At 34.3% G+C, this 11,591-nt stretch overlaps 1 pseudogene; it reads right to left on the bottom strand.

Annotated features, from left to right (window-relative positions):
* Positions 1 to 5,900: 5,900 nt before the first annotated feature.
* On the bottom strand, positions 5,901 to 7,970 carry LOC100459452 (heterogeneous nuclear ribonucleoprotein A1-like; annotated as a pseudogene).
* Between the last annotated feature and the right edge of the window lie 3,621 nt (positions 7,971 to 11,591).

Below are 11,591 nucleotides of genomic sequence, written 5' to 3'. Positions count from 1 at the left end.
CACCAGGGCTCTATATTTAACCCATTTTTTCTTCTCTCTGAGTGTCAGATTCATTCTGTCTCTACAGAACAGCTGCTCAAATACGTCTGTAAACATTGTTTTTACATCTGAGGAAATCTACCACTGGAGAGAAACTCTTTCTCGAATTCAATTAAAAAATTCCACTTGGCTTAGTCATATACCCAACTCTGGATCAATCAAGGGCTTGTTGGAAGGCCACATAGGATAATAGCAGTTCTCATAGGAATGAGATCGTTGTGAATTATGTGCAGCAGTTCCTTGAAGAAGTGGGGTGGGAGAAAAAGGTGATGTTTGGGAGGTGGGAAGTGATGGTTTTAGAAACAAGAAGTGGTACTAGGAGGCAAAATAATAAATTTACTTCTGTAGAAACTCACAGATTTTCTCAGCAAAATTCTTAGTCAGCTATTCTGTAAAAATGTGAAGACCTTACTGGAAACTTACCCTTTATTATTATATAATTTTATTTTCTCCTTTCTATTTTCCTGGCTCTTTTAAATCATGATTTATTTCTTTTGTATTTTGTTTTGTTTCCTAAGTTATCTTTTAGCCTCTTTGAAGCTCCAGGCAGTATACGATATTCTACTGCCCTTCACTGCTGTCTACCAACCTATGTGATTCTTAGCATTATTATCTGAAGCTGCATTCTCCCTTTGACCACACAGTCCCTAAAAATATACCCTTATAGGTGGGCCTTCGAACATTTTTTAATGTAACCAAATAGAAAGTATTTTACACATCATGACTTAGTACACACTCACATATGTATACACATTATGTTTATATAGTTGAGAAAAGTTTTGTGGAAAATGCCATGTTTATTGTTTGTAATGAACTCTCATATTTGTTTTAATATATTTCATTTGTAAATGCTGATCACAAGCACCTAAATTTGTTTCATGATCATCTCCTGTAGTTGACTCACTCTGGCCATCTAATCTCCTAGCATATAAACTGTGTGGGGTACACTGGCCAATGTCATCTACAGGCCCCAATGGCTACCTGCTAAACATGCAGATCTGATATTACCTAACCTGCTCCTCTTGGATGTCATAGAGTGTCTATGGCATTATCAACCCTAGAACAACTGGAGCATTCCATCATCAAGAACTGGAACGCCAAATTTCTGGGTTATAGTCTATCCACAAGAGGCTAGTGATTACAGCCAAAGTTTTAACACTTCTGGAATGAAGAGCTCTCTGAACCTGAGTTTTCTTATTTATAAAATAGTAGTAAAAATGATGCAGGGCCCTTCCCCAACAGAAACTAACCATCTACAATGTAAAAATCCTGAATAGTATGTCCTAAACAGCATGGCAACAATTATGAACAAAGTACCACAAAGTAGCATGTGTGCACCCTACAATCTCCCTGATTGGAGGGGTTACTTATTTCTCTACTGTTTTCAAGTAAGTCTTCATTGTAAGTTGCTTAATCAGGACTTGATGAAATAATAAGATTTTATCAGGGAGAGGGGCAATGGGCAGTGGACATGCCAGACTAAATGAATATCAGAACAAATAACAAGTTATATTATGATGTTTTTCACTTTATACACATATCATTTGAGGAATCCTCAGATGGGATAATAACAGTGTAATAGTAATAATAGCAATCACATATGCTACAGTAACAGAATGCCAGCTATTCCACCTGCTTTATTTAATTCTCATGACAACCTTTGATATGGGTATGATAAATATTATTATCCCTGTCTCACAATGTAGTTAGGGCATATTAATTTGCCCAAGGTCATACAACTAGAAGTTTTGGAATTAGAATTTAAACCCTGGTCTGTCTCATTCCCTGGTAGGATCTTTTAATCACAGACCTGTTCACTTTCTCAGCTCCCAGCCACCAGGCTATGATTCATCATTTTCAAAGTTGTTGCTACCATAATCAATGATACACGTGTTTTGACTGTTACACAGAAATTTTTGCAAAGCAGCTCTTTTAGTTGTTAATCATGTTTCCTTCTGTAGCTGGACTGTCCAATATGGCAGCCATGGCTAATTAAATTTAAAGTAATTAAAATAAAGTAAAATTAAAAATATAATTTTTCATTTGTACCACCTACATTTCAAGTGCTTAATAGCCACACATCGCTTGTGGCTACCATCTTGGACAGGATACACGTGCGCGTGTGTGCGCGCACACACACACATACATGCATTTCCATTGTTACGGAAAGTTTCTAGGTGGGTTGCACTGAAGAACAATTTGAGGTACAGATATTCAGACCATTACCTGTGCTCCCTGAGTCAATTTAATATGATTTCATTCTATTTTATTCCCTCTCAGCTTCCTTAGTTCATACTCATGAAAATTAATTTCCTATATCCTGAGAAAATATCAGCTATTATAAATTTATATTTATGTGCTTTGTATGCATTTCATTATTAGAGGTATTATAATTAATAAAAAGGAAAAATAAAACTAATTTCTAAAATTAATCAAACATTTATTTAATTCTGATTGTCCCATTATAGCGCAGTTCCAATAAGTCATCAGAAATGAGGTTATTGTAAATGAACATCTTGGCTGTGTCTATACAGCTTTGGTATGTTTGAGTCACTCGTTCTTTCTTTATCTTTCATCAAACTTGCACTGAGTGACAGTTTGACATAATGATTACATAAAAATATGATCAAGTAATCCTGGATCTCATAGGCATTACTAGAATGTGCACTCCATGGGTTAGCATTTTCATTGGCTTGTACTTTGCTATATCCCCATCACCATTTGGCATATAATAAAAACCTCCAAAACACATTTTTGAATGAGTGAATGAAATAATGTGGATTGAAAAAATGTATACATGTGTGCGTGTTTTGGCCATGAAAAATATTGTAAAAGAAGCTGGTCAGAATCCTAACTCCATTCCTTTTGCCCACTCCCTGTAGACATGGTTTTAATGTAATTCAATTTTAAGCAAAAAATTTCTCACATAAAAACTTCAAATAAATCTCAAACCTGTTACTTAGATTCTGCTTTTCCTAATAGGTTTAAAATGTAAGCTAAATTATAAATTGAAACAGCAGGCCTAAAATTAGATATGAATTCCTTTGTGGTACTGGCCATCACACTTCACATATCTGATTCTGTAGAAGCATTATTGGAATTATGCCGGGGTGAACCCCAGATGTTCAAGCAACGCTCACTTTTCCAGGCAAAATTAAAATACAAACCCTTCATTCTGGCAGCTGAAATGCTTAAAGTTGGCATGAAGCCTCTCAGAGACTAATGAGAAAGACAAGAATGATAACACTACATTGAGATTCTATTTCATTATTCATCCCCTACTCTCTATGGAGGCTTTACAAACATTAGCTAATGCTCAGAAATATCCCTGGGAGGTAATTTATCATTGATGTCTTTGTCTTGTACCGTGGAAACTGAGGCACAAGGAAATATGAAATTATTTGAGCAAGTTCATCTAAAAATATATCAGCTGCGAAAGACTAGAAACCACATTTTAAAAAATTTCAAACTCTTGACACAGTCTTTATTAAAGTACTAAATATATACAGAATAAAATGTTGTAATAGCCAAACCATTTTTAGGTGAAGAAACCAAAGATCCTTATAATTTGATACATACAGCTATACTGAAAGGAAGAAAAAGTTGTTTCTTAATTCCTCTTCCTTTGGGGAAAGTACGGTGATATAACCTGGGAATAATACTTCTTGTGTAATACCCTAATGAATTGTTGGCATTAAAAATAATGCTCCAGATTATTTATAAGACCTTGGCACGCTCTCCAATTCACTGTGTGGCATTTCACCATGTTATTAGATAGTATTAAAACATAATTTTAACAATACAACAATATTCCACAACATAGCTATATTATAGTCTAGATAGTTGTTTATCATTTTTTGGATATGTAACTCAGATAATATTTACTAATTTAAATAATGCTTCAATGACTAACCTTGTATATAAATCTATTCTACTCTCCAATTATTTGTCATATAGCAGATTCCTTGAACTGAATGCAAAGGGCATGATTCAAAAGGTAGAGAAATTATTAACACTCTTTCAATATTGCTAATTTTCCCTCCTAAAAGGTAGTATCAATTTACTCACCCATTAACAACACAATTGGGTTTACTTTGAGGCACTTTCTGCAAACCTGAGTATAAATATTTTTCAAACAAATATTTCTAAATTTTAAAGATAAACATTTGTGTGTCACTGATTGATGTGTGACTGAGTGTGGATATTTAACAAATGTTTAATACCTCCTTTTATTTTACCTTTAAAGAACAACTCTGAAACAAGCCTAAAGCCTAAAGTACTGGAATAATTATGTACTTTTTAAAAGAAATGAACTGTTATTAAACTACTGTACTAGTTAAATGTTATGAGGATAATTATAATAATGGACTTTTAACATTTTTTATTTTCTTTGTAAAATATGTGTGCTATTTATTGACATCTATGAGGTGTCTTCAAGTATAGAAATTACGTCACTGGACCTCTTTTGGGATGTCATGGTAATAGAAGGAATACTCAGTAGGAGTCCAATACTCAGTAGGTGTCCAAAATATCACATACCTATGAATTCTGGGTATGTGATTTGGTATGCTGTCAGATTTTAATCAGATAGTTTAAAATTTTTATACTTTCAAATGTTTAATTGAATAAATTATAAATTATTTATGACAGTACTCTTATGAAGTAGATGTTATAACACCCACCTCGTAAGACTACTGTCATAAATAAATGGGCAACATATGAAGAGGTACCAGGCATGTGTGGCACACAGTAGCTGCTCAATAAATATAAGACATTTTCCTCTTGTCATGGATTTATTTAACTTCAATAAGGCTTTGAGCTTTTTTCCCAGTGGAACTAATAAATTTTTCATTATTTCATCAAGTATCTCTAATCAGTTAATCTCATTAGCACAATAAATTATTTCTAAGACAGTTTGCTAAAAGCCTAGAATCCTATGTAGAACCATGGAACATATCAAAGCCAGTCCTCTGATACAAGAATTGCACATCTACCTATCTTTGAGAAAATCATATGCTAGCCAACTAAGCCATCCAATTAGAATCACTCCAGTGGATTTCAATTATAATTACTCATTTAAGAATTTTCTGACCTAGACTTCTATATCCATCACTCTAAGACCGTAGCTCTTTTTGGGAAAGTAATTCAGTAAGAATAAATGAACCAGTTTTTACTACTTAATTTATTATTGATTTTTTGCTTAATTTATCATGGGACAAATATTTAGCACTATATTAAAAAAATTCATCTGTAATTTCTTTCTTTTTGTAGACATCCTGTAGCTCTTTACATCTTAAGACACGGCTACATATTTTAACAGTCTCTAGGTGTACGTTGATAAAGACACTATAGGACTGCTAACTTGTACCACTATATCTATACCTCTGAGAGTAATAGAATTCTTGGTGGGGGGGCACATGGCACTCAGAATAAATAATATGCTTTATTTAAGATACTCTAATTTGGGGTGTTTGGCAACTCACAACAGAATCTAATTCTAATTTATCAGTCATCTGATGAATATAATTGTTAAGTGTATTTTAAATTCATTCTACATATATCAGTTTTTAACTACTAAACACAATATTCAAATCAAAAATTTTTTAAAAAGACATTTATTTAGCATCATAATTACATTTAGCAATCAACAACATGGGTGCAAAAAAAATCTACATTAAAACCCTTTGTTGGAACGCTTTACACTTTCCACAGAAGAGAAACTAACATAACCTGTTATACAATTTTAGTCACAAAAACAGTCCTTATGTTTTCTGCCCATACACATCAGTATTGTCTAAAACATGTCTCTTCTTTGTAGCAGCTAGACCCTGCCAACACTGTGCTTGGCTGAGTTCACAAATCTATGGTAACCTATTGCTTCCCTGTCGCTTCTCTGGCTCTCCTCTCCTATTAAGCTGTGTTTCCTGGCAGTAATTAAATCTTCTGCCACTTCCATAGTTACTGCTGCCACTGGAACTGCCATAGCCACCGTGGTTTCGTGGTTTGGCAAAGTATTGGCCTCCGCCAACATAGGGGCCAGAGATTCTGGCTCCAAAGTTTCTTCCCTTCATGGGTCCAAAATTGGAAAACTGATTGTGATAATTGCCAAAATCATTGTAGCTTCCACCACCTCCAAAATTGCCTCCATCATGACCAAATCCATTATACCCATCCCCACTGCCACCAAAGCTACTGAAGTTTCCTCCACAACCAAAGTTGTCATTCCCACCAAAAACACCTCCACGACTACCACCAAAGTTTCCAGAACCATTTCGACCTCTTTGGCTGGATGAAACACTAGCCATCTCTTGCTTGGCAGGGCTTTCCTAACTTCATAGTTGTGGCCATTCACAGTATGGTATTTCTGAATGACAATCTTATCAACAGAGTCATGGTCATCAAAGGTTACAAAGGCAAAGCCCCTTTTCTTGACACTGCCTCTGTCAGTCATGATTTCAATCACTTCAGTTTTTCCATATTGTTCAGAATAATCTCTTAGGTGATGTTCTTCAGTGTCTTCTTTAATGCCACCAACAAATATCTTTTTCACAGTTAAGCGGGCACCTGGTCTTTGAGAATCTTCTCTTGAGACAGCTCTCTTTGGTTCCACAACTCTTCCATCCACCTTGTGTGGCCTTGCATTCGTGGCTGCATCCATCTCCTCCACAGTGGTATTATGTGACAAACTCAAAGCCCCTGGAGCACTTGGTCTTTGGATCTCTCCTTACCACATAGTCCTTCAGTATTCCCCATAGCTCAAACGGTTCCTCAGGCTCTCATTGGTTGTTGCAAAGTCCAGCTGTCCAATGAAGAGCTTCTGCAGCTCTTCAGGCTCTTTCGAAGACTCTGACTAGACATGACAGTAGTAGGAAGAGAGACTTGAACGATGCTTCCTCGGCGGGTGGACAGAAAGGAGTAAGCTAACGAATCTCAAATCGGATTCGTTAACCATTTGTTGATTGTTAGAAGTTCTATGGCTTGTTTCTGCAACTGAGAAACATTAGCTCTGATCTCTATGCCAAGCAATAATTTTTAATTGCATAACAACATTCTGTCCACCGAAAATTCTCACAAAGTCTCATGATCAGTTACTCCTCACAAACTTTTCTAATATAGTTAGAATTCTCTGTGTCTATAACCTAGTAGAAGGTATTGAATGGGAGAATTTGGCTTAGGATTTATGATGTATTCTACAATCTTCAGAGAGCTTTGCAATCATTGTCCACTTAATGAACACAATAGCCATGTAATGTAGGTAAGTATTATTATCCCACAATTGAGTAAAATGAGAGGTTCAGTGTCTTGCCTTGGGTGACATAGTTAGTAGGTAACAAATTAGAGATTAAGATTTGAAAATTTCGGACCCTCCTTGTGTTGTCTTTTTTTCCATTCTCTAAAAAGCAACTACATTCTCTTCTGGAAGAAGTTTAATTTCTGTAGAGGTTAAAATTATTCCTGAATATGAATTTTTAAATATATTTTAGGCCTTTGAATTATCTATTTTATGGAACCCATATTGCATTCACATGTAGTTTAAACCTTCCAATATTAACTGATACACATAATCCAAAATGAATAATTCATTCATTCAACAAAAGTATTATAGATGCTTAATAATACCATAAAGTAGCTGGTGCTAAGGCTAAAAAGAGTCAATAAGCCAAGGTTCCTACCTTCAGTAATTTCTTTGTCATTAATACTTTATGTTATAAAGAAGCATAAATACTAATAAAATATGTATATTTCACATATATGTTTAATATCCCCAAAATAATAATTTATACTAGAGAAAATTCAAGTAATCTTTAAAACCTATCCATCTTAATCAATATGCTATGTTTATTTTGCTTTAGATATAAAGGAGCTTTCAAGTCCAGTTCACTGTAGTTAATAAACCAATATAAAATTACAAAGACATCTGGTTTATCCATAGTTACACAAGTTAAATTGAGGAAAATTTTATTAAAATAGTGTTTTACAAAATATAGAGTTTAGTTCCAGGCAAGAAATTATTTAAACACAAAAAAACTTCAAGTCAAAGAGTGTTTTGTATGACTATATATAAACACTAAACTTGTGTTCCCTAAAATGTGATATTTTCTTTGTGTGGGAAGAATTAATTCACTTTGTCTCTACGCTACAAAGGAGTGAATGTCACAGGAGAAAAGGCTTGAATTATTATAATCCCTAAGAGAAGTTAATGTAGATGATATTGGATACGATGCATTTCTAAAGGACCAATACCGTTTAACGAGGGAGTGGAATAGCCTAATGAATTTTGAGGCCCCTTATGCAATTAATGGCTTGAAGTGCTGCCTTCTGTTGTCTTTCTTATTGTTGATATTAACTTTGTTAAAATTATTTATTTGCTTTGTCTTTAAATAGATTTTTAACCAGTAGAGCTTCCGTTCTTCAATACATGCACAAAATCTTCCAATTTTAGGGTATCATTTGAGAATGACAGCAGCAACTTTTTTAATGCAATGAAAATCTCACAAATATCAGCATTGTTCAACAGGGTAGGAGTCCAATTGCTTTCCTAAGACTTTGTATTGGAAACCAAAAAACTCTAAAATAAAATGTTTTAGTTCATTCTTAGCTCACAAATACATGGCTTGTCTTTTGTGATAATCACAAGATAACTTTTTAAAAAATGAATATAGTAGATAATATATTTATCTACTATATTTTTTCAAAAGCTAGTTAATTTTCCAGACATTTTAAATGTATATTTCTTCAATTACGATACTTGTTATTTTATCCCTCTGAGGTCAGTAAGCACAACAGTCTTACTCTGGTATTACTGATAAGAAGATGAAGGCAGACAGGGCTCAGATGACATATTTATTACAGTGGAGGAAATTAATGACAGTTCTACGATCAAACTCAGAAGCTCTGGCTCACTTACCAATAGTTTGCATATTTGTTTAAAATAAAAATATCACACAGCAAACTCACTGTAAAACTCAACAGTGCCTCTTACCATGGCACCTGAATTTTCTCTTTAACTTAAAAATAAAAAAGAGCAATAACATCAACACACTTCTACTTCTTATTTTTCATAAAGTTTCTAAAAATGAGAAATAGTTTGGGACATCTGTGTATAAATCCTAACTGGAAAACTTTTCAAGCAGTAAGTACCTCAAAAAGCTAACTCAAACATTACACTACATATTGCTATGAAAGCTTCGAGGGAATTTGAGATTTGGATTGGACTGGGGAAAATTCTTTAACAGTCTGTCTAATTATAAACATTTTGTGTGGAGTTTGTCTTTATGTTTTCTCCCATGGACGTGTGTGGACATTTTTTTAAAAAAAGAAATCTTGAATTTTACTTTTAAATAGGATGGTAATCATGAATTTTAGGGGAAAAAACTGGATGCCTAAAACGAATTAAACTACCTAAAGATGACCATTTACTCCTTTTTTAGGGCATAGTCAATTCTATTCACCTTAAGTAAGCATACTGTTCATCATAAGATAATGAAATGTAGATATTAGTACCTGAAATATTCCAATGTTCACAGATTATAGTTCCTGAAACTAAATTTGCCTGTAACTGAGCTAAATAGGACAGAAATCATCTTACCCAATCAGTGAAAACTGCAGATGGGGTTACAGGGATTATTCCAACCCAATAATTTGGAAGAATTTATCCCTATTTCCACACACACACAAAAGGTTTTATATTGAGGGTTCTTCTCTTCCTTTAAATTGCAGACTACTGTAGAAGGATAGACTTTATTTATAACGTGACTTCAAAATTGGGACAATTTAAATCAAGTCTTATGTACAAAAGAATGGATGTTGGGAAAGGGGACAGCAAGACTGGTGTGGTAAAGTATGGGGCAGTTTGGGAAGGGAAGTAACAGAAATGGCAATAATATTCTTCAATCTTGATTGTGCCATCAATCACAATTTTAGTTTTTTAGTTTTTTTTTTTTGAGACGGAGTCTTGCTCTGTCGCCCAGGCTGGAGTGGAGTGGCGCGATCTCGGCTCACTGCAAGCTCTGCCTCCCAGGTTCACACCATTCTCCTGTCTCAGCCTCCCGAGTAGCTGGGACTACAGGCGACCGCCACCACGCCCGCCTAATTTTTTTGTATTTTCAGTAGAGACGGGGTTTCACCGTATTAGCCAGGATGGTCTCGATCTACTGACCTCGTGATCCGCCCACATTGGCCGCCCAAAGTGCTGGGATTACAGGCGTGAGCCACCGCGCCTGGCACAATTTTAGTTTTTAAAGCTAAAAAGAGGAGAATGATTAAAAAAAAAAAAAAAAAGCATGAAGAGAAAATAGTTAAAGGACAAGGTGGGTGAAATGGACATCGAGGGAAGTGCTACAGATTGATTTGCAAGTTTTCAAGAGTAGATGTTCCCGTGTCAACTCTCACCAATCATTCAGCTATATTAAGTACTCTAAATACACTGGAGGGTCCTTTAACAGTATTTGCTATAGAGCAGAATTCAGCATGTGAACTGTAATCAAAGAATTTTAGTTTGCAAAAGTATATCATTAACTCACCCTGTATGAGTCCCTAGAATATAGTTATAGCAAAGCTTCTGGTACACATGTCCTCCCAGTGTGTATGTGTGTGGACATGTGTATGTGTGAGATACTATGCTCTATAAATCGCTAATTTACTCCACAGAAGATAGGAAAATATCCAGTGTATATAAATGTGAATTGTGTATTTTAGACCCTAGTGCCACCATAAATTTCACCCTTCTTTCCATATTAGTATTAAAATATTCATGTCTGCAATTTTCAAAAATGTTGCTCACAGCAACATCCTGACTGTCTATCCGTGGGTCAGTATCCCACACTGCCTTAATGGTAGCTTTCTCTAGAGTGTTTTTGTGGCAATCAACATGGAAGAAAAATACAAAAGAAATATTATTCATCAGATATCCATTGTATCTACAGTGCTAGGTTTGCTATATAAAATATTCACAATGTTATTGTATATATTCAGAATAAAAACAGGAACTTAAAATGTACATTTTGAGAGTATGTACCACATATAGACAATCTCTTCTAGTAGGAAAATAAGAGAAAATTGTACTATAATTTTTGTTCTATAATATCAAACACTCAGCCAATTATTATTTATTCCATGGCCCAAAAGTAAGATACATATATTTCTTTTATTTTACAACTTTTTTTTACATTACTATTTTTACTGATCTTTTTATTTTTCATATCAGGCAATTAAACCCATGTTCTGTCTTCTGGCAAGGTGAATAAAAATTAAATATTCATTTAAATAATCTCCATGCTTATGTTCAACAATCCACATCTAAAATATTGTTAATGTGTTAAATTATTAAACATAAATCACAGGACAAAACTTTCAGCTTGTAGAAGTCACCAAGGTAAGTCATGGAATCTCAGTGTCATTTAGTTTTTTATTATATAAATTGAATTTTTTAAAAAGGCATGTAGAGTTCCTTCACATAACTAAAAATAGCTACACAACAGTAGGTAATTATTTCATTATGCAAATGTGAAACAACACTCCATTGATTTACACAATAAAAAAATTTTTCTAAG

Source organism: Pongo abelii, chromosome 1, assembly GCF_028885655.2.
Source record: "Pongo abelii isolate AG06213 chromosome 1, NHGRI_mPonAbe1-v2.0_pri, whole genome shotgun sequence".
NCBI lineage: Eukaryota > Metazoa > Chordata > Mammalia > Primates > Hominidae > Pongo > Pongo abelii.
Note: the sequence above shows the minus strand (reverse complement) of the source record. Positions and strands in the feature narration are given on the sequence as shown.